This window comes from Oncorhynchus mykiss, chromosome 21 (genome assembly GCF_057628025.1).
Source record: "Oncorhynchus mykiss isolate SJ-2025 chromosome 21, ASM5762802v1, whole genome shotgun sequence".
In the NCBI taxonomy this organism is placed as follows: Eukaryota; Metazoa; Chordata; class Actinopteri; order Salmoniformes; family Salmonidae; genus Oncorhynchus; species Oncorhynchus mykiss.
In genome coordinates, this window is record NC_143042.1 from 2,571,364 (window position 1) to 2,594,485 (window position 23,122).

General features: G+C 44.7%; 1 protein-coding gene across 2 annotated transcripts in view; it reads left to right on the plus strand.

The window, feature by feature from the left end:
• Positions 1-1,962: 1,962 nt before the first annotated feature.
• LOC110499800 (neuronal cell adhesion molecule) overlaps positions 1,963-23,122 on the plus strand; it is a 126,460-nt gene continuing 105,300 nt past the window's right edge. For both annotated transcript variants that reach the window (XM_090213457.1, XM_090213458.1), the window contains exon 1: positions 1,963-2,273. The gene's annotated coding sequence lies outside the window, so the exon portion shown is untranslated. The remainder of the gene's footprint in view (positions 2,274-23,122) is intronic.

Sequence of the window (23,122 nt, forward strand, 5' to 3'; positions counted from 1 at the left end):
CATTCCTTCGACGATAAACGCGAATCCGACCATCACCCCTGGTGAGACAAAACCGAGACTTGTCAGTGAAGAGCACTTTTTGCCAGTCCTGTCTGGTCCAGCGAGGGTGAGTTTGTGCCCATAGGTGACGTTGTTGCCGGTGATGTCTGGTGAGGACCTACCTTACAACGTTCCTGGTGTAACTCGGGCAGTTGTTGTTGCCATCCTGTACCTGTCCCACAGGTGTGATGTTCGGATGTACCGATCCTGTGCAGGTGTTGTTACACGTGGTCTGCTACTGCGAGGACGATCAGCTGTCCATCCTGTCTCCCTGTAGCACTGTCTTAGGCGTCTCACAGTACAGACATTGCAATTTATTGCCCTGGCCACATCTGCAGCCTTCATGCCTCCTTGCAGCATGCCTAAGGTACATTCACGCAGATGAGTAGGGACTCTGGGCATCTTTCTTTAGGTGTTTTTCAGAGTCTGTAGAAAGGCCTCTTTAGTGTCCTAAGTTTTCATAACTGTGACCTTAATTGCCTACCGTCTGTAAGCTGTTTGTGTCTTAACGACCGTTCCACAGGTGCATGTTCATTAACTGTTTATGGTTCATTGAACAAGCATGGGAGACAGTGTTTAAACCCTTTACAATGAAGATCTGTGAAGTTATTCAGATTTTTATGAATTATTTTTGAAAGGGTCCTGAAAAAGGGACGTTTCTTTTTTTGCTGAGTTTACGTGTGTGTGTGTGTGTCACCATAATGATCTGTATAAGGCAGAACAAACATTATGGGTCATGTTGGGACATGGTCAGACAGTTATGAATGAGACTGTAGACTAATGTTGGGACATGGTCAGACAGTTATGAACGAGACTGTAGACTAATGTTGGGACATGGTCAGACAGTTATGAACGAGACTGTAGACTAATGTTGGGACATGGTCACAGTTATGAACGAGACTGTAGACTAATGTTGGGACATGGTTGGACAGCTCCAGACTAAGATGAGGGCACCATTTACATAATGATAAAGATGTCTGTTTAGGCTACTGTGTGTGCCTGAGTGTAAGGGAGCGTGTGAGTTCATCCTTGTCCTCACTCAACCCAGTCTAATCTAATACAAGGTAATGTGATTGGGAGATGCACTAAAGCGTTTGACACTCACTACTATTTACATGAAGATGTGTTTAGACCAGCGATGTTCACCTTGTGGGTCACGGGAGTCTTCCTTGTCTGAGTAAAGAAAAAAAAAAAAAAAAGAGTCTGAACTTTAACACTTAAACCAGGTAAAAAAATTCAAATGAATTCCTACTTTTAAATAATTTAATCTCAGAAATGTTTTTCTGCAATCACAATACTTTTAATATAGAACTATTAACAGCGCCATTTTGGTTGATTTTGTGGTCTCAAACTAGTGAGTCTATTAACATTTCTTCATCAAGAATATGGGCAAAATTATATTATTGACAATGAATGAGATAGGAATATTGTTACCTTGTTTTCCAGATTGTATTTTGGCGATTATTTTTCCCTGATGCGAATATTGGGTCGCAAATTGAGAACCACTGGTTTAAACGACTCACATTAGCCACCTGTCCTATGGCTGGTGACGATGGCACGTGTGTCCAGTGATTCTCTCACAATATGTTCATCATATCCCCCAAACCCCTCCCCAAATTAAATATGGTACTGTACAAAACGTTCTTATTTTGGGGTCTGGATTCCCAGCCTATAGCAGTATCCTAACAGTCCGTGAAAACACCAAGCCTAGCCTACAGAGTGCTAATCTTTATCACCAAACATGACTAATTCATAGGGCAGATATAAAAGGTCTACTGCTGCACAATTATTGTTTTATCCACAGCACACCATCATCCATCTGTAATTTGTCATCTATTTTTTTTAATCATCATCCATCTTTTTTCAATATTTTTTTCTTTCTTCCAATCATCCATCCATCTGTCTGCAGGTCCGGTCGCAGCCGCTCATTAGCCGGGGTCGCTGCAGCTGCGCGCTCCGTTCGTTCCTGAGCTCCTGCATTCTTCCTGCACCGGAGCGGTGGGTTGCGCGTGCGCGAGACGGCGGCAGCAAGAGCGCTGCTCGTTTGACAGCGGCTCGGGAAAAGGGAGCTGGTGCTAGAACCGGAGAACGGAGCAGAGGACCACAGGCTGTGAGGCTGCAGCAGGGAACGAGTCAGAGCACTGCCCGGAGACAGGAGACAAAAACCAACTCATCCTCTTCTATTCCTACAGCTGCGAGAAGAGAGAAAACCCTGTCCACGTTTGCTTTAACAGGTGAGATTTGTGGGCTCTTTTAATTACATTTTTCTGCTGGTGGTTATGATTTTTTAATGCTGTTGTCTTGTGTAGGCTGTGCTGTGTATGTATGATGAAATCCTCGCTGCTTTGCTATGTGAATAATGCGCATTTGGTGCAGTGGATGGATGTGTCAAGTCCAAGAGAGGATGGGGTGGCGGTCCAGTTGTGGATTTCCCATAGACACCGATGATGTTGCTGATATTTATGTTGTTGGCGTCAGGGGTGAATATGGAGGCTCGACATTATGTCGGTGTTTTTAGAGACGAAAGGAACATCATTTGATCAAAGGACAACACAGGCAGCAATAAGCGACAATGTGATTCAGAGCGTCTCTAGGCTATGATAAAATACATTATTGTCGTTGTCTAGTTTGTGCTGGCTGCTTATCGTGTGATGATAATTATTATTTAATTTACCATATTAATTCATTTATTATGCTATATTCCATCCTTTGTGTGGAGAAAATATGTTTTGCCGGCCGGCATTATAGTTCAAGGGATTAGGCTATTGATGTCAACAGTCTATCAATGGCGTGGCCAGCTGTAAATTATATAATCGTGAATGAATTCCCTATTGGAAGCCTATCAATTAGGTAACAGTTTAGTGATGAGGCCTATATAGGCCTATGTGTCGTAAAGATGTGAGACATTTGAGAGGAGAAAGCGGGTGCAGCAACCACGTAGACCGACACAGACATTTCACGCTGCAGCAATTATTCTAGGCTAACTCCCTCTTTTATGCATGCGACCTATGAATGTGCTCTCTGCCCTTTGCATCGTGACACGCGGTAACGACCAATAACGATTAACGAGACGTTTATTCCCAGTAGTATAATAATACCGTTGTAGGCCTAGTCTGTGGTTGGTGTCATTTTATATAGGTCAAGGCCTGCTATACCGAGTAAAGCTGACGTGGGCTATAGATTCCCCCCAACTCCACATCATCACCATCTGTGAGGTTCAGAACGTCAGGGGGATCTCACAGGTAGAATCCCCTAAACTCGATTGACTCCAAACAGCAATGCAAATGCTTCACACACAGTATATGCTTGCGTCCCAAATGGCACTGGTCAAAAGTAGTGCACTATGTAGGGAATAGTGTCCCATTTGGGAGGCCACTGTTAGGTTTCTACTGACTACAGTAAGCCACCGTTATGTTTCTACTGACTACAGTAGGCCACTGCTATGTTTCTACTGACTACAGTAGGCCACTGTTATGTTTCTACTGACTACAGTAGGCCACCGTTATGTTTCTACTGACTACAGTAGGCCACTGTTATGTTTCTACTGACTACAGTAGGCCACCGTTATGTTTCTACTGACTACAGTAGGCCACTGTTATGTTTCTACTGACTACAGTAGGCCTTATCAGATGGTCCCATGTAGAGCCATATTATGGTCCCATGTAGAGCCATATTATGGTCCCATTTAGAGCCATATTATGGTCCCTGTAGAGCCATATTATGGTCCCATGTAGAGCCATATTATGGTCCCATGTAGAGCCATATTATGGTCCCATGTAGAGCCATATTATGGTCCCTGTAGAGCCATATTATGGTCCCATTTAGAGCCATATTATGGTCCCATTTAGAGCCATATTATGGTCCCATGTAAAGCCATATTATGGTCCCATTTAGAGCCATATTATGGTCCCTGTAGAGCCATATTATGGTCCCATGTAGAGCCATATTATGGTCCCATGTAGAGCCATATTATGGTCCCATGTAGAGCCATATTATGGTCCCTGTAGAGCCATATTATGGTCCCATTTAGAGCCATATTATGGTCCCATTTAGAGCCATATTATGGTCCCATGTAAAGCCATATTATGGTCCCATTTAGAGCCATATTATGGTCCCTGTAGAGCCATATTATGGTCCCATGTAGAGCCATATTATGGTCCCATGTAGAGCCATATTATAGTCCCATTGTGAGGCTGATATTATTTCATGCTGATACTGTATATAGATCTTTGTTTGACATGTTGACAACAAGTCCTCCTTCCCAAATTATAATCTGGTAAAAAATGAAAGGTTAACCACGAGTCAATAATCCGTTGGTAAGGGCGATTGAACAGATGTTTTCAGATATTTCTGTAGTGACCAGGACAAGGATGAATTCTGTATATACCAGGGTGTGTTTGATTGGTGACATGTTGACAGATGTCCGGTGGCATTATTCTCTGGTGTGTGTGTGTGTGTGTGTGTGTGTGTGTGTGTGTGTGTGTGTGTGTGTGTGTGTGTGAGATCCTCTGATTCATAGACCCCACATGGTGCTGATGATGATTCCATGGTTGTTGTGATATGCTACTTTGGGAAAAGCCTGAGAACTGGAGTAGTGGGAGGAAATAAATAGCTATTATGAATGTCACTGTGTTTGTCTGTGTGGGGTTTGAAGGGGTTTTATGAATGTCACTGTGTTTGTCTGTGTGGGGTTTGAAGGGGTTTTATGAATGTCACTGTGTTTGTCTGTGTGGGGTTTTATGAATGTCACTGTGTTTGTCTGTGTGGGGTTTGAAGGGGTTTTATGAATGTCACTGTGTTTGTCTGTGTGGGGTTTTATGAATGTCACTGTGTTTGTCTGTGTGGGGTTTGAAGGGGTTTTATGAATGTCACTGTGTTTGTCTGTGTGGGGTTTTATGAATGTCACTGTGTTTGTCTGTGTGGGGTTTGAAGGGGTTTTATGAATGTCACTGTGTTTGTCTGTGTGGGGTTTGAAGGGGTTTTATGAATGTCACTGTGTTTGTCTGTGTGAGGTTTGAAGGGGTTTTATGAATGTCACTGTGTTTGTCTGTGTGAGGTTTGAAGGGGTTTTATGAATGTCACTGTGTTTGTCTGTGTGGGGTTTGAAGGGGTTCTATGAATGTCACTGTGTTTGTCTGTGTGGGGTTTGAAGGGGTTTGCAGCATGTGACCTGTTTCATGATGCTGTTTCCAAATGTTGTCCTTTGTGGTGTGGGTTACGACATCGGTCATACTTAGGGAGATGTGACCCTGAGACATGACCAGGGAAAACTCTGAGCCTGGGCTGTAGGATATAACCAGAGGTCAGAGTTGATCCTGGTTATCCATAACTCTACTTCCCAGCTTTGAACCCCAACCAGGATTAACGGTCAGCTCAATTAACTGTTATTGTGTAAGACATTAACATAAGACAGAGTCTTCATATGGGATCTTGTTCCTATCGTCCCCCTCAGTCAAGATTCAACATGTTCCTATCGTCCCCCTCAGTCAAGATTCAACAACATGTTCCCATCTTCCCCCTCAGTCAAGATTCAACATGTTCCCATCTTCCCCCTCAGTCAAGATTCAACATGTTCCCATCTTCCCCCTCAGTCAAGATTCAACATGTTCCCATCTTCCCTCTCAGTCAAGATTCAACATGTTCCCATCGTCCCCCTCAGTCAAGATTCACCATGTTCCCATCGTCTCCCTCAGTCAAGATTCAACAACATGTTCCCATCGTCCCCCTCAGTCAAGATTCAACATGTTCCCATCGTCTACCTCAGTCAAGATTCAACATGTTCCCATCTTCCCCCTCAGTCAAGATTCAACAACATGTTCCCATCGTCCCCCTCAGTCAAGATTCAACATGTTCCCATCGTCCCCCTCAGTCAAGATTCAACATGTTCCCATCGTCCCCCTCAGTCAAGATTCAACATGTTCCCATCATGCACCTCAGTCAAGATTCAACAACATGTTCCCATCTTCCCCCTCAGTCAAGATTCAACATGTTCCCATCGTCCCCCTCAGTCAAGATTCAACATGTTCCCATCGTCCCCCTCAGTCAAGATTCAACATGTTCCCATCGTCCCCCTCAGTCAAGATTCAACATGTTCCCATCGTCCCCCTCAGTCAAGATTCAACAACATGTTCCCATCGTCCCCCTCAGTCAAGATTCAACATGTTCCCATCGTCCCCCTCAGTCAAGATTCAACATGTTCCCATCGTCCCCCTCAGTCAAGATTCAACAACATGTTCCCATCGTCCCCCTCAGTCAAGATTCAACATGTTCCCATCGTCCCCCTCAGTCAAGATTCAACATGTTCCCATCGTCCCCCTCAGTCAAGATTCAACAACATGTTCCCATCGTCCCCCTCAGTCAAGATTCAACATGTTCCCATCGTCCCCCTCAGTCAAGATTCAACAACATGTTCCCATCGTCCCCCTCAGTCAAGATTCAACATGTTCCCATCGTCCCCCTCAGTCAAGATTCAACATGTTCCCATCTTCCCCCTCAGTCAAGATTCAACAACATGTTCCCATCGTCCCCCTCAGTCAAGATTCAACATGTTCCCATCGTCCCCCTCAGTCAAGATTCAACATGTTCCCATCGTCCCCCTCAGTCAAGATTCAACAACATGTTCCCATCTTCCCCCTCAGTCAAGATTCAACATGTTCCCATCTTCCCCCTCAGTCAAGATTCAACATGTTCCCATCGTCCCCCTCAGTCAAGATTCAACATGTTCCCATCGTCCCCCTCAGTCAAGATTCAACAACATGTTCCCATCGTCCCCCTCAGTCAAGATTCAACATGTTCCCATCGTCCCCCTCAGTCAAGATTCAACATGTTCCCATCGTCCCCCTCAGTCAAGATTCAACATGTTCCCATCATGCACCTCAGTCAAGATTCAACAACATGTTCCCATCGTCCCCCTCAGTCAAGATTCAACAACATGTTCCCATCTTCCCCCTCAGTCAAGATTCAACATGTTCCCATCGTCCCCCTCAGTCAAGATTCAACATGTTCCCATCGTCCCCCTCAGTCAAGATTCAACATGTTCCCATCGTCCCCCTCAGTCAAGATTCAACATGTTCCCATCGTCCCCCTCAGTCAAGATTCAACATGTTCCCATCTTCCCCCTCAGTCAAGATTCAACATGTTCCCATCGTCCCCCTCAGTCAAGATTCAACAACATGTTCCCATTGTCTCCCTCAGTCAAGATTCAACATGTTCCCATCTTCCCCCTCAGTCAAGATTCAACAACATGTTCCCATTGTCTCCCTCAGTCAGCCCTCAGCTCTCAGTATACAGCCACTGTCTAGGGGGCACCCAGCCTTCAGCTCTCAGTATACAGCCACTGTCTAGGGGGCACCCAGCCCTTAGCTCTCAGTATACAGCCACTGTCTAGGGGGCACCCAGCCCTCAGCTCTCAGTATACAGCCACTGTCTAGGGGGCACCCAGCCTTCAGCTCTCAGTATACAGCCACTGTCTAGGGGGCACCCAGCCCTCAGTTCTCAGTATACAGCCACTGTCTAGGGGCACCCAGCCCTCAGCTCTCAGCATACAGCCACTGTCTATGGGCACCCAGCCCTCAGCTCTCAGTATACAGCCACTGTCTAGGGGCACCCAGCCCTCAGCTCTCAGTATACAGCCACTGTCTATGGGCACCCAGCCCTCAGCTCTCAGTATACAGCCACTGTCTAGGGGGCACCCAGCCTTCAGCTCTCAGTATACAGCCACTGTCTAGGGGGCACCCAGCCCTTAGCTCTCAGTATACAGCCACTGTCTAGGGGGCACCCAGCCCTCAGCTCTCAGTATACAGCCACTGTCTAGGGGGCACCCAGCCTTCAGCTCTCAGTATACAGCCACTGTCTAGGGGGCACCCAGCCCTCAGTTCTCAGTATACAGCCACTGTCTAGGGGCACCCAGCCCTCAGCTCTCAGCATACAGCCACTGTCTATGGGCACCCAGCCCTCAGCTCTCAGTATACAGCCACTGTCTAGGGGCACCCAGCCCTCAGCTCTCAGTATACAGCCACTGTCTATGGGCACCCAGCCCTCAGCTCTCAGTATACAGCCACTGTCTAGGGGGCACCCAGCCTTCAGCTCTCAGTATACAGCCACTGTCTAGGGGGCACCCAGCCTTCAGCTCTCAGTATACAGCCACTGTCTAGGGGGCACCCAGCCCTCAGCTCTCAGAATACAGCCACTGTCTAGGGGGCACCCAGCCTTCAGCTCTCAGTATACAGCCACTGTCTAGGGGGCACCCAGCCCTCAGCTCTCAGAATACAGCCACTGTCTAGGGGGCACCCAGCCCTCAGCTCTCAGTATACAGCCACTGTCTAGGGGGCACCCAGCCCTCAGCTCTCAGAATACAGCCACTGTCTAGGGGCACCCAGCCCTCAGCTCTCAGAATACAGCCACTGTCTAGGGGGCACCCAGCCCTCAGCTCTCAGAATACAGCCACTGTCTAGGGGCACCCAGCCCTCAGCTCTCAGCATACAGCCACTGTCTAGGGGGAACCCAGCCCTCAGCTCTCAGTATCCAGCCACTGTCTGGGGGGCACCCAGCCCTCAGCTCTCAGTATACAGCCACTGTCTGGGGGGCACCCAGCCCTCAGCTCTCAGCATAGAGCTGCAATGGTTGTGCTTGTTGTTTTATCAGATCAGGAACCACATTAAATTAACATGACTGGTTAGAGATTGATGGATTGGAAAATGGGGGAAATTTCATACAGGAGATATCTAATGGTTCTGGTAAGTACGTGAGGTTGCCATAGTGACTACCTCGAACAACTGTTGTTGTTTTCCTGCTGGTGAAATCCAGCTTACTGTGTTTTTGGCTTTTTCATCAATGCATTAATAAGTCAGTCAGTCATTCAGTCAGTTATTAATGGTTAAAACCATGTAGAGCCCAATGACACTGCCAGGCCAGATGGACTAACAGCAGTGGTCATCTCTAGTCACCCACGCACTGCCCAGGTCCCATGGTCTTGTGGAGAAAGTTATGGTTTTGATGACCCAGTGAGGGTTAGTCTAACTACCACACACTCCATATACAGAACAAAGAGAGTTGGCCTGGTACACCTCTGGCAGGAGGAGAGGAGAAGAGAAGAGAGGAGAGGAGAGACATGTTGACAGCACCAGCTGTGCCAGAGCTCTTCTGAAGCGTAACGCCGTGAACCATGAGGATAATGAAAGACGACATGGCATGTTCCACCTCTCCCTTCTCCCCCTTCTCCCCACCTCTCCCTTCTCCCTCTTCTCCCCACCTCTCCCTTCTCCCTACCTCTCCCCCTCTCCCCACCTCTCCCCTCTCCCCCCTCTCCCCACCTCTCCCCTCTCCCCCCTCTCCCCACCTCTCCCTCCCCCCTCCTCTCCCTCCCCTCTCTCCACCTCTCCCCTCCCCCCCTATCCCCACCTTGCCCTTCTCCTCACCTCTCCCCACCTCTCCCTTCTCCCCACCTCTCCCCTCTCCCTCCCCTCTTTCCACCTCTCCCCTCTCCCTCCCCTCTCTCCACCTCTCCCCTCTCCCTCCCTTCTCCCCACCTCTCCCCTCTCCCTCCCCTCTCTCCCTCCCCTCTCTCCACCTCTCCCCTCTCCCTGCCATCTCCACTTCCCCCGTCTCTCCTTCCTCTAACTCCACCTCTCTCCCCTCTCCATCTCTCTCCTACTCTCTCCTCTCTCCCCACCTCGCCCTTCTCCCCACCTCTCCCCTCTCCCTCCCTTCTCCCCACCTCTCCCCACCTCTCCCTTCTCCCCACCTCTCCCCTCTCCCTCCCTTCTCCCCACCTCTCCCCTCTCCCTCCCCTCTCTCCACCTCTCTCCTCTCTCCCTCCCCTCTCTCCACCTCTCCCCTCTCCCTGCCATCTCCACTTCCCCTGTCTCTCCTTCCTCTAACTCCACCTCTCTCCCCTCTCCATCTCTCTCTCTACCTCTCCTCTCTCCTCTCTCTATCTCTCTCTCTACCTCTCCCCTCCCCTCTCTCCCCTCTCCACCTCTCCCCTCTCCCTCCCCTCTCTCCACCTCTCCCTGCCATCTCCACTTCCCCCCTCTCTCCTTCCTCTAACTCCACCTCTCTCCCCTCTCCATCTCTCTCCTACTCTCTCCCCTCTCTTCCTCTCCAGCTCTATCCCTCGCCAGCTCTCATTCCTCTCCCATCTCTCCACCTCTCCCCTCTCCCTCCCTTCTCCCCACCTCTCCCCTCTCCCTCCCCTCTCTCCACCTCTCCCCTCTCTCCCTCCCCTCTCTCCACCTCTCCTCTCTCCCTGCCATCTCCACTTCCCCCGTCTCTCCTTCCTCTAACTCCACCTCTCTCCCCTCTCCATCTCTCTCTCTACCTCTCCTCTCTCCTCTCTCTATCTCTCTCTCTACCTCTCCCCTCCCCTCTCTCCCCTCTCCACCTCTCCCCTCTCCCTCCCCTCTCTCCACCTCTCCCTGCCATCTCCACTTCCCCCCTCTCTCCTTCCTCTAACTCCACCTCTCTCCCCTCTCCATCTCTCTCCTACTCTCTCCCCTCTCTTCCTCTCCAGCTCTATCCCTCGCCAGCTCTCATTCCTCTCCCATCTCTCCACCTTTCTCCCCTTTCTACGTCTCTCCACCTCTCCCCTACTCTCCCTCCCCCTCCACTCTCTGCCCTCTATGATGACTTAATGATAAAGACCCCTGCTGTGAGGCTTCTGTAGATGCATGCTGAATAGATATCTGCTCTCATCATCATTTATCCATTTTGATTGTGTTTGAAGATGAGGTGCTGAAATATCAACTTGGGCAGGTTATTTAAATAGTGTCTCAGTAAGAGATGGATAAAACCCCAGAGCAGCCTCTCAGATCCACCCCATTGCCATGGGCAACAGATGGGTGAGTGGGGAGGTCAAGGAGGAAACGGACCCAGAGTTATACTGGACTGGTAGTACAGTAGTTTTCAGTAGCTGTATTTCAGCAGAAATACACACACACACACACACACACACACACACACACACACACACACACACACACACACACCCTTTGTTGTCTTGGAAGTTCAGACGTTTGTGCCATTTTTAATTGCTCAGTAAATGCCACTGGTGGCCTGTTTCCTGATTTGAGATGTAAGACCTGCTTATGTCCAGAGAGAGCGAATTAAAGCCAAAGCTCTTGTTGGGAAATCACCACATTCAATGGGGTCTGTGATTGGAGAGTTCAAAGGTCGCTGTTTAATAAAGATTTGGGGAGATCTACATTGACATTGAGTGAAATGTGGCAGTTTTTTTAGGAGGAAAATCGTTCCAAACTCTCTCTCCAACTGCCACGAGCCCCGGGCACCTAAGACGTGGATGGTGGATCTCTGATTCAGAGGGGTTGGGTTAAATGCAGAAGACACATTTCAGTTGAAGGCAGTCAGTTGTACAACTGACTAGGTATCCCCCTTTTCCCTTTCCTTTATAGTACAATGAAGGTTTATGGAAGATAAGAATTGATCATCAGGACTTCACACAGTAAGGTGTTGCAACTTTTTATCCAATTTGAGTTTGTAAGGGAGAGGTTTACAGGTTACTGTTTAAAAAATATTTGGTAGGATTTAAATTGACATTGACTGACAAAGTTGGTTTTTGGAGGCAAATCTGCAATCTCCATCTTTCCATCTGTCATGAGCTAAGTGCAGACATGGTTTATAGATGGTTTATGAAAGATAATAATTAATAATCAGGGGTTTTGATTCATTTACAGTTGATCTTTGGCTTTAATTAGGTGGGGACATTTTTTTTATTTTTGACTTTGTGGCAGATGTTCTTTTCACTATGAACAAATAATATGCTAATGCCTTGTACATAGTATGGTGAGTTTAATGCCTTGTACATAGTATGGTGAGTTTAATGCCTTGTACATAGTATGGTGAGTTTAATGCCTTGTACATAGTATGGTGAGTTTAATGCCTTGTACATAGTATGGTGAGTTTAATGCCTTGTACATAGTATGGCGATCTTAATGCCTTGTACATAGTATGGCGATCTTAATGCCTTGTACATAGTATAGTGAGATTAATGCCTTGTACATAGTATGGTGAGTTTAATACCTTGTACATAGTATGATGAGTTTAATGCCTTGTACATAGTATGGCGATCTTAATGCCTTGTACATAGTATGGTGAGTTTAATGCCTTGTACATAGTATGGTGAGTTTAATGCCTTGTACATAGTATGGTGATCTTAATGCCTTGTACATAGTATGGTGAGTTTAATGCCTTGTACATAGTATGGCGATCTTAATGCATTGTACATAGTATGGTGAGTTTAATGCCTTGTACATAGTATGGTGAGTTTAATGCCTTGTACATAGTATGGTGATCTTAATGCCTTGTACATAGTATGGTGTTCTTAATGCATTGTACATAGTATGGTGAGTTTAATGCCTTGTACATAGTATGGTGTTCTTAATGCCTTGTACATAGTATGGTGTTCTTAATGCATTGTACATAGTATGGTGAGTTTAATGCCTTGTACATAGTATGGTGAGTTTAATGCCTTGTACATAGTATGGTGAGTTTAATGCCTTGTACATAGTATGGTGTTCTTAATGCCTTGTACATAGTATGGTGTTCTTAATGCCTTGTACATAGTATGGTGTTCTTAATGCCTTGTACATAGTATGGTGTTCTTAATGCCTTGTACATAGTATGGTGAGTTTAATGCCTTGTACATAGTATGGTGTTCTTAATGCCTTGTACATAGTATGGTGAGTTTAATGCCTTGTACATAGTATGGTGAGTTTAATGCCTTGTACATAGTATGGCGATCTTAATGCCTTGTACATAGTATGGTGAGTTTAATGCCTTGTACAGTAGTATGGCGATCTTAATGCCTTGTACATAGTATGGTGAGTTTAATGCCTTGTACATAGTATGGTGTTCTTAATGCCTTGTACATAGTATGGTGAGTTTAATGCCTTGTACATAGTATGGTGAGTTTAATGCCTTGTACATAGTATGGTGAGTTTAATGCCTTGTACATAGTATGGTGAGTTTAATGCCTTGTACATAGTATGGTGATCTTAATGCCTTGTACAGGAGGCCTACAGAAGGTTCAAAATATTATCCCAAACAGTGAAATCTTTATCTCAGCTCTGAGATTTAGGTCAAAGTAACCATTCAACTAGGCCACATTCTCTCCTCACCCAAACAACCAATGGCTTTAAGACTTCTATGGTCACATGTTGAGAGTCGTTTAAATAAACCAACCAGACGTAAGCTCATAACAATAATTACTAAACACGTTTTCTGAGAGCATAATAGATTCTGTCAGTCTGTGACGGATTGTTCCCTCTGCCGTGTGTGTGTGTGTGTGTGTGTGTGTGGTGTGTGTGGTGTGTGTGTGTGTGTGTGTGTGTGTGTGTGTGTGTGTGTGTGTGTGTGTGTGTGTGTGTGTGTGTGTGTGTGTGTGTGTGTGTGCATCAAAGATCTATACTCAGCATTATGTGGGAGGGAAACTGAAATATTTCTTTGTTTGTTTTCAATCACATTCACAACCCATATTTAATTTCATGAAGTGATTCATTTGACAGGGAAATCTAATTTAGGGCCCTTCGTCAGCGTGTACTGTATATGTATATGGCTGATAGAATAATCTATAGAACACTACATCATAAGCCTTTCTGTCAGCGTGTATTCTCTCAGGCGTGTGTATATATACAGTATACGGTTTCTAGAACAATCTATAGAACATTACATCATAAGCCTTTTATATCAGCGTATACATTCCCTCGATTTTCACAAGGTTCTCCCATACTATCTATCTATAGACAAATATAACTTTTATGTTTGTTTTTTTAATCAGCATCCTCCTCAAGGTTTCTCCCATAGATCTGTCCTATCGCCAAGCTGTCAGAAGGGTGGTCAGTGCTTTGTACTGAATGGAGAAGTAGCATCACTATCTGAGTGGTGTGGGAAAATGAAGTCCAGTTCAATGGAGTCTGTATCCTATCACTAACCTCTCCTACCCGTCTGGGCCGACAGAGAGGCCCATTCTGTGGCTTCAGTGGAGGTTTTCGGGGGCTGAAACTAATACAGAATGTCTTTGTGGTGAAGATAAACGGTTCAGCAGCTGGCCTGTTCACAAATGAAGAGGCTGAACACTGAACAAGCGTACAGGCTCAATTTGGGGATGTAATTTATGAGCGCACGGGGTTTGTGGTTGTGGATGGAGGATGTGGCGGCCCACTGATAAACCAATTAGAGGAGACGGGTCTTTATGTCTATGGTCTGTCTGCCTTCCTCCTCAGAGAGGAAGAGGAAGTGGTGGTGGGAGGAAGCTGGTCCTGTGATGCTGGCTGTAATCTCTGCTAGTGGCACACACTCCCCATCTTTCACATTCCCCTCCCATCTCTGTTCACAAGGAACCATTTGGTCCTGGGGTGATTATATTTAACTTCTGCTTTTATTATGGATGTTACTGCATCATAAAGTATGGAAGACTAACCGTCCCCAATAGAGCATTAACCTCCCTCCCTCCCTCCCTCCCTCCCTCTCTCTCTCTCTCTCTCTCTCGCTCTCTCTCTATCTCTCTCCCCCTCCCTCCCTCCCTCCCTCCCATGACTCTGGTCCTAAGGGTAGCAGTATGTTTTATGTCCTTCAATTACCAGATCGGCCAGTGTGCCACAGATAAACACAAGATCCTAAATCCTTTGTATTGCAATATTTGTATCCTTTATATAATGAGGTTATGTCACCTGAACTGTAGTAATGTGTCCTATAGATAATGAGGTTATGTCACCTGAACTGTAGTAATGTGTCCTATAGATAATGAGGTTATGTCACCTGAACTGTAGTAATGTGTCCTATAGATAATGAGGTTATGTCACCTGACCTGTAGTAGATGTGTCCTATAGATAATGAGGTTATGTCACCTGACCTGTAGTAGATGTGTCCTATAGATAATGAGGTTATGTCACCTGACCTGTAGTAGATGTGTCCTATAGATAATGAGGTTATGTCACCTGAACTGTAGTAATGTGTCCTATAGATAATGAGGTTCTGTCACCTGAACTGTAGTAATGTGTCCTATAGATAATGAGGTTATGTCACCTGAACTGTAGTAGATGTGTCCTATAGATAATGAGGTTATGTCACCTGACCTGTAGTAGATGTGTCCTATAGATAATGAGGTTATGTCACCTGACCTGTAGTAGATGTGTCCTATAGATAATGAGGTTATGTCACCTGAACTGTAGTAATGTGTCCTATAGATAATGAGGTTATGTCACCTGACCTGTAGTAATGTGTCCTATAGATAATGAGGTTATGTCACCTGAACTGTAGTAATGTGTCCTATAGATAATGAGGTTATGTCACCTGAACTGTAGTAATGTGTCCTATAGATAATGAGGTTATGTCACCTGAACTGTAGTAATGTGTCCTATAGATAATGAGGTTATGTCACCTGAACTGTAGTAGATGTGTCCTATAGATAATGAGGTTATGTCACCTGACCTGTAGTAGATGTGTCCTATAGATAATGAGGTTATGTCACCTGACCTGTAGTAGATGTGTCCTATAGATAATGAGGTTATGTCACCTGAACTGTAGTAGATGTGTCCTATAGATAATGAGGTTATGTCACCTGAACTGTAGTAATGTGTCCTATAGATAATGAGGTTATGTCACCTGACCTGTAGTAGATGTGTCCTATAGATAATGAGGTTATGTCACCTGAACTGTAGTAGATGTGTCCTATGGATAATGAGGTTATGTCACCTGACCTGTTGTAGATGTGTCCTATAGATAATGAGGTTATGTCACCTGAACTGTGGTAGATGAGACATGAGACCAGTTACTCTACAGCACTGATGGTCCTTTACGATACATATAGGATCTTTAGGTCTATTTATTACAGTAGAGACAATGTTTGTGTTACTGTAGAGGTCAGTTACTTGTCACTGCAGTGGTTATGCCACACCCCTCTGTGAGGTTGGTGGGTGTTGTTACTGTCAGGCTGGCCTGTTGTCGTCTCCACTGTGACTTGTGTTTAGCTGTGTACAGTATGTACTGTGTTTGCTGTGTGTGTGCGTGCTGTGTTGGCTATATGCTGCCTGCTAGCTGTATGTTTTAGTGGGCTGGCCCTGGAAGGCCCGGCCTGATTAGATTAGATTTACAGCTCTCTCTGTCACTCTCAGAATCACTGCAGCCTGTGGTCAATCGATGATTCAATTTGAGCGAATGCCAATTTAATCCTCCTCTCAAACCACTAATAAAATCAGAAAAGATTTGATAACTTAATGGTTTAAACTTTGCGGATTATCTGTTTAGCCTCAAAACAAGAGTTTTGTCTAAAGTGGAATAAAGTCATGGGATCTTTTTGTTCTTATTTCTACTGAGATTCTCCTGTTAGACGACTTAGTCTCCGAGACATGGGCTGGAAAGACTGAGGTCTGACTGGTATTAAAATATACATTCTTCTCTCTCTCTCAGGTGACAAAATGAATATTTTATACTATCACACGTTATCTTTTAAATGGACAATTCAATGTGATTAAAGCTTAATTACCCTCTCACACCCCTGGGAGGAGAATAATACCCCTAGCATGCTGTCTGTCTGTCTGTCTCTCACACCCCTGGGAGGAGAATAATACCCCTAGCATGCTGTCTGTCTGTCTGTCTGTCTGTCTGTCTGTCTGTCTGTCTGTCTGTCTGTCTGTCTGTCTCTCTCACTCTCTCTCTCTCTCTCTCTCTCTCTCTCTCTCTCTCTCTCTCTCTCTCTCACTCACACTCTCACACTCTCTCACCCCCCCATCTCTCTCTCTCTGTCTCTCTCTCTCTCTCTCTCTCTCTCTCTCTCTCACTCACACTCTCACACTCTCTCTCCCACTCCCCCCATCTCTCTCTCTCTCTGGAGAAAACTGATGACCTGTCTCTTTTTTAGGATGCACAGCATTTTCCTGTCAGAGAGCCCTGCATTAGGGCCTAACAGGCTTTTTGCCTCTGGTCATAATGTCTGTCTCCATCCAGCTCTGTGCTGATAGCACTCTGTTTTATCACTGCATCAGATTGAAAGGGCAGGTCTGTCGTTAGATATGATGGCTCCTCTTCTCCACCATCTTCAACTACGCCTCAGTAATGGCATAGATTATTTAGAATTTCATGGAGCTGTTTCTCCAAGCCACTCTCCACTAAATCTACCATCTGTTTACTGTGGTTATGAGAGATATCCCTCTTAGAGATAATATACAAATGAGCTTGACTTTCATCAAACAACCTGCAGACACAGCCCTCTGTACCAGACACAGCCCTCTGTACCAGACACAGCCCTCTGAACCAGACACAGCCCTCTGTACCAGCCACAGCCCTCTGAACCAGACACAGCCCTCTATACCATACACAGCCCTCTGTACCAGACACAGCCCTCTGTACCAGACACAGCCCTCTGTACCAGACACAGCCCTCTGAACCAGACACAGCCCTCTGTACCAGACACAGCCCTCTGTACCAGACACAGCCCTCTGTACCAGACACAGCCCTCTGTACCAGACACAGCCCTCTGTACCAGCCACAGCCCTCTGAACCAGACACAGCCCTCTATACCATACACAGCCCTCTGTACCAGACACAGCCCTCTGTACCAGACACAGCCCTCTGTACCAGACACAGCCCTCTGTACCAGCCACAGCCCTCTGAACCAGACACAGCCCTCTGAACCAGACACAGCCCTCTGAACCAGACACAGCCCTCTCTGTACCAGACACAGCCCTCTGTACCAGACACAGCCCTCTGTACCAGACACAGCCCTCTGTACCAGACACAGCCCTCTGTACCAGACACAGCCCTCTGTACCAGACACAGCCCTCTGAACCAGACACAGCCCTCTGAACCAGACACAGCCCTCTGAACCAGACACAGCCCTCTGAACCAGACACAGCCCTCTGTACCAGACACAGCCCTCTGTACCAGACACAGCCCTCTGTACCAGACACAGCCCTCTGAACCAGACACAGCCCTCTGTACCAGACACAGCCCTCTGTACCAGACACAGCCCTCTGAACCAGACACAGCCCTCTGTACCAGACACAGCCCTCTGAACCAGACACAGCCCTCTGTACCAGACACAGCCCTCTGTACCAGACACAGCCCTCTATACCAGACACAGCCCTCTATACCAGACACAGCCCTCTGAACCAGACACAGCCCTCTGTACCAGACACAGCCCTCTGTACCAGACACAGCCCTCTGTACCAGACACAGCCCTCTGTACCAGACACAGCCCTCTGAACCAGACACAGCCCTCTGAACCAGACACAGCCCTCTGTACCAGACACAGCCCTCTGTACCAGACACAGCCCTCTGAACCAGACACAGCCCTCTGAACCAGACACAGCCCTCTATACCATACACAGCCCTCTGTACCAGACACAGCCCTCTGAACCAGACACAGCCCTCTGTACCAGACACAGCCCTCTGTACCAGACACAGCCCTCTGAACCAGACACAGCCCTCTATACCAGACACAGCCCTCTGTACCAGACACAGCCCTCTGTACCAGACACAGCCCTCTGTACCAGACACAGCCCTCTATACCATACACAGCCCTCTGTACCAGACACAGCCCTCTGAACCAGACACAGCCCTCTGTACCAGACACAGCCCTCTGTACCAGACACAGCCCTCTGAACCAGACACAGCCCTCTATACCAGACACAGCCCTCTGTACCAGACACAGCCCTCTGTACCAGACACAGCCCTCTGAACCAGACACAGCCCTCTGTACCAGACACAGCCCTCTGTACCAGACACAGCCCTCTATACCAGACACAGCCCTCTGTACCAGACACAGCCCTCTGTACCAGACACAGCCCTCTATACCATACACAGCCCTCTGTACCAGACACAGCCCTCTGAACCAGACACAGCCCTCTGTACCAGACACAGCCCTCTGTACCAGACACAGACCTCTGTACCAGACACAGCCCTCTGTACCAGACACAGCCCTCTGTACCAGTCACAGATAAACCTCATAAGATATTATCATCAACCTGATAAGAACTAATAATAACTGTGGTGTATTATACTGTATGTATCAACCTGATAAGAACTAATAATAACTGTGATGTATTATACTGTATGTATCAACCTGATAAGAACTAAAAATAACTGTGGTGTTAGTATTATACTGTATATATCAACCTGATAAGAACTAATAATAACTGTGGTGTTAGTATTATACTGTATGTATCAACCTGATAAAAACTAATAATAACTGTGATGTATTATACTGTATGTATCAACCTGATAAGAACTAATAATAACTGTGATGTATTATATTGTATGTATCAACCTGATAAGAACTAATAATAACTGTGATGTATTATACTGTATGTATCAACCTGATAAGAACTAATAATAACTGTGATGTATAATACTGTATGTATCAACCTGATAAGAACTAATAATAACTGTGGTGTATAATACTGTATGTATCAACCTGATAAGAACTAATAATAACTGTGGTGTATTATACTGTATATATCAACCTGATAAGAACTAATAATAACTGTGATGTATTATACTGTATGTATCAACCTGATAAGAACTAATAATAACTGTGGTGTTAGTATTATACTGTATGTATCAACCTGATAAGAACTAATAATAACTGTGGTGTATTATACTGTATATATCAACCTGATAAGAACTAATAATAACTGTGATGTATTATACTGTATGTATCAACCTGATAAGAACTAATAATAACTGTGGTGTATTATACTGTATGTATCAACCTGATAAGAACTAATAATAACTGTGATGTATTATACTGTATGTATCAACCTGATAAGAACTAATAATAACTGTGGTGTATTATACTGTATGTATCAACCTGATAAGAACTAATAATAACTGAGGTGTATTATACTGTATGTATCAACCTGATAAGAACTAATAATAACTGTGGTGTATTATACTGTATGTATCAACCTGATAAGAACTAATAATAACTGTGGTGTTATTATTATACTGTATGTATCAACCTGATAAGAACTAATAATAACTGTGGTGTATTATATTGTATGTATCAACCTGATGAGAACTAATAATAACTGTGATGTATTATACTGTATGTATCAACCTGATAAGAACTAATAATAACTGTGGTGTATTATACTGTATGTATCAACCTGATGAGAACTAATAATAACTGTGATGTATTGTACTGTATGTATCAACCTGATAAGAACTAATAATAACTGTGGTGTATAATACTGTATGTATCAACCTGATAAGAACTAATAATAACTGTGATGTATTATACTGTATGTATCAACCTGATAAGAACTAATAATAACTGTGGTGTATTATACTGTATGTATCAACCTGATAAGAACTAATAATAACTGTGATGTATTATACTGTATGTATCAACCTGATAAGAACTAATAATAACTGTGGTGTATTATACTGTATGTATCAACCTGATAAGAACTAATAATAACTGTGGTGTATAATACTGTATGTATCAACCTGATAAGAACTAATAATAACTGTGATGTATTATACTGTATGTATCAACCTGATAAGAACTAATAATAACTGTGGTGTATTATACTGTATGTATCAACCTGATAAGAACTAATAATAACTGTGGTGTTATTATTATACTGTATGTATCAACCTGATAAGAACTAATAATAACTGTGATGTATTATATTGTATGTATCAACCTGATAAGAACTAATAATAACTGTGGTGTATTATACTGTATGTATCAACCTGATAAGAACTAATAATAACTGTGATGTATTATACTGTATGTATCAACCTGATAAGAACTAATAATAACTGTGGTGTATTATACTGTATGTATCAACCTGATAAGAACTAATAATAACTGTGATGTATTATACTGTATGTATCAACCTGATAAGAACTAATAATAACTGTGATGTATTATACTGTATGTATCAACCTGATAAGAACTAATAATAACTGTGGTGTTAGTATTATACTGTATGTATCAACCTGATAAGAACTAATAATAACTGTGATGTATTATACTGTATGTATCAACCTGATAAGAACTAATAATAACTGTGATGTATAATAACTGTGATGTATTATACTGTATGTATCAACCTGATAAGAACTAATAATAACTGTGATGTATTATACTGTATGTATCAACCTGATAAGAACTAATAATAACTGTGATGTATTATACTGTATGTATCAACCTGATAAGAACTAATAATAACTGTGGTGTATAATACTGTATGTATCAACCTGATAAGAATGTTGACAAACAGGTCACATCTTTCAGTAGCCAATGAGCTGCATTGTGACGATGTGATGCGTTCAACCATTTAGAATGGCATTTATAAGTGAAGACGACTCTTTCATTATGGATGTTTTTGACATGTTTTGTTAACATTATACTCTCTGTAGTTGATAATGTGTCATGGTTGCAGAATTTCCTTCCTCACACCGCTGTGTGAGATGGAGAATCAGATTATAAAAGCTAATTGCTTATCTGAATTTATTTGGCATAATTATTCCCCTTAACTTAGAACTATTTGTCTCATCCCATTGTCTTCCAATATCCCAATTAAATTGTGAATTTTAACACTTTGCAGCTCTTCCCAGATAATTACCTTTTTTAATGACTTGGACCGCGACCAACAGAAAGCTTTATTTTGGGAGAGATGCACTCCGTTCCAAATGGTACCCTATTATCTACACTATGGAGTGCATTACTCTTGAACAGGGTCCCTAGGGATCTGGTGAAAAGTAGTGCAGCATGTAGGGAATAGGGCTCTGGTCTAAAGTAGTGCACTATATAGGGAATAGGGCTCTGGTCTAAAGTAGTGCACTATATAGGGAATAGGGGTCTGGTCTAAAGTAGTGCAGCATATAGGGAATAGGGCTCTGGTCTAAAGTAGTGCAGCATATAGGGAATAGGGCTCTGGTCTAAAGTAGTGCACTATATAGGGAATAGGGCTCTGGTCTAAAGTAGTGCAGCATATAGGGAATAGGGCTCTGGTCTAAAGTAGTGCACTATATAGGGAATAGGGCTCTGGTCTAAAGTAGTGCACTATATAGGGAATAGGGCTCTGGTCTAAAGTAGTGCAGCATATAGGGAATAGGGCTCTGGTCTGAAGTAGTGCACCATATAGGGAACAGGGTTCCATTTGGAACACCCAGCCAGACAGACAAATGTATTATGGATGAATGTCTGACATGCTTTTCTATCTGAATGAAAGAGATGCCAGAGGAGGAATAACACACTCAGGATTCAGTCTGCTAGTCTGATGCTCAGCTGGGCTGGTTGAACGGAACATTCATCATGTTTATTGCAGATGTCTGTTAGCTTTGATAGGCTTTCTAAATAAGACAGAGAATCTTTACAAAACTGTGGCAGTTCTAACTCAATCACGCTCTATTCTTCACAGTTCTGTTTCCTGTTTCCTCATTCAGAATGTTGTTTGGTCCAGGTCTAGTACTGTTGGGGGTACTGGAGGACTGGAGCTGGGAAACACTGCTGTAGAGTACTGTTGGTGGTACTGGAGGAGGGAAACACTGCTGTAGAGTATTGTTGGTGGTACTGGAGGAGGGAAACACTGCTGTAGAGTACTGTTGGTGGTACTGGAGGAGGGAAACACTGCTGTAAAGTACTGTTGGGGGTACTGGAGGAGGGAAACACTGCTGTAGATTACTGTTGGTGGTACTGGAGGACTGGAGCTGGGAAACACTGCTGTAGAGTATTGTTGGGGGTACTGGAGGAATGGAGGAGGGTAACACTGCTGTAGAGTATTGTTGGGGGTACTGTAGGAGGGAAACACTGCTGTAGAGTACTGTTGGTGGTACTGGAGGACTGGAGCTGGGAAACACTGCTGTAGAGTATTGTTGGGGGTACTGGAGGACTGGAGGAGGGAAACACTGCTGTAGAGTATTGTTGGGGGTACTGTAGGAGGGAAACACTGCTGTAGAGTATTGTTGGTGGTACTGGAGGAGGGAAACACTGCTGTAGAGTACTGTTGGTGGTACTGGAGGAGGGAAACACTGCTGTAGAGTACTGTTGGTGGTACTGGAGGACTGGAGCTGGGAAACACTGCTGTAGAGTACTGTTGGTGGTACTGGAGGAGGG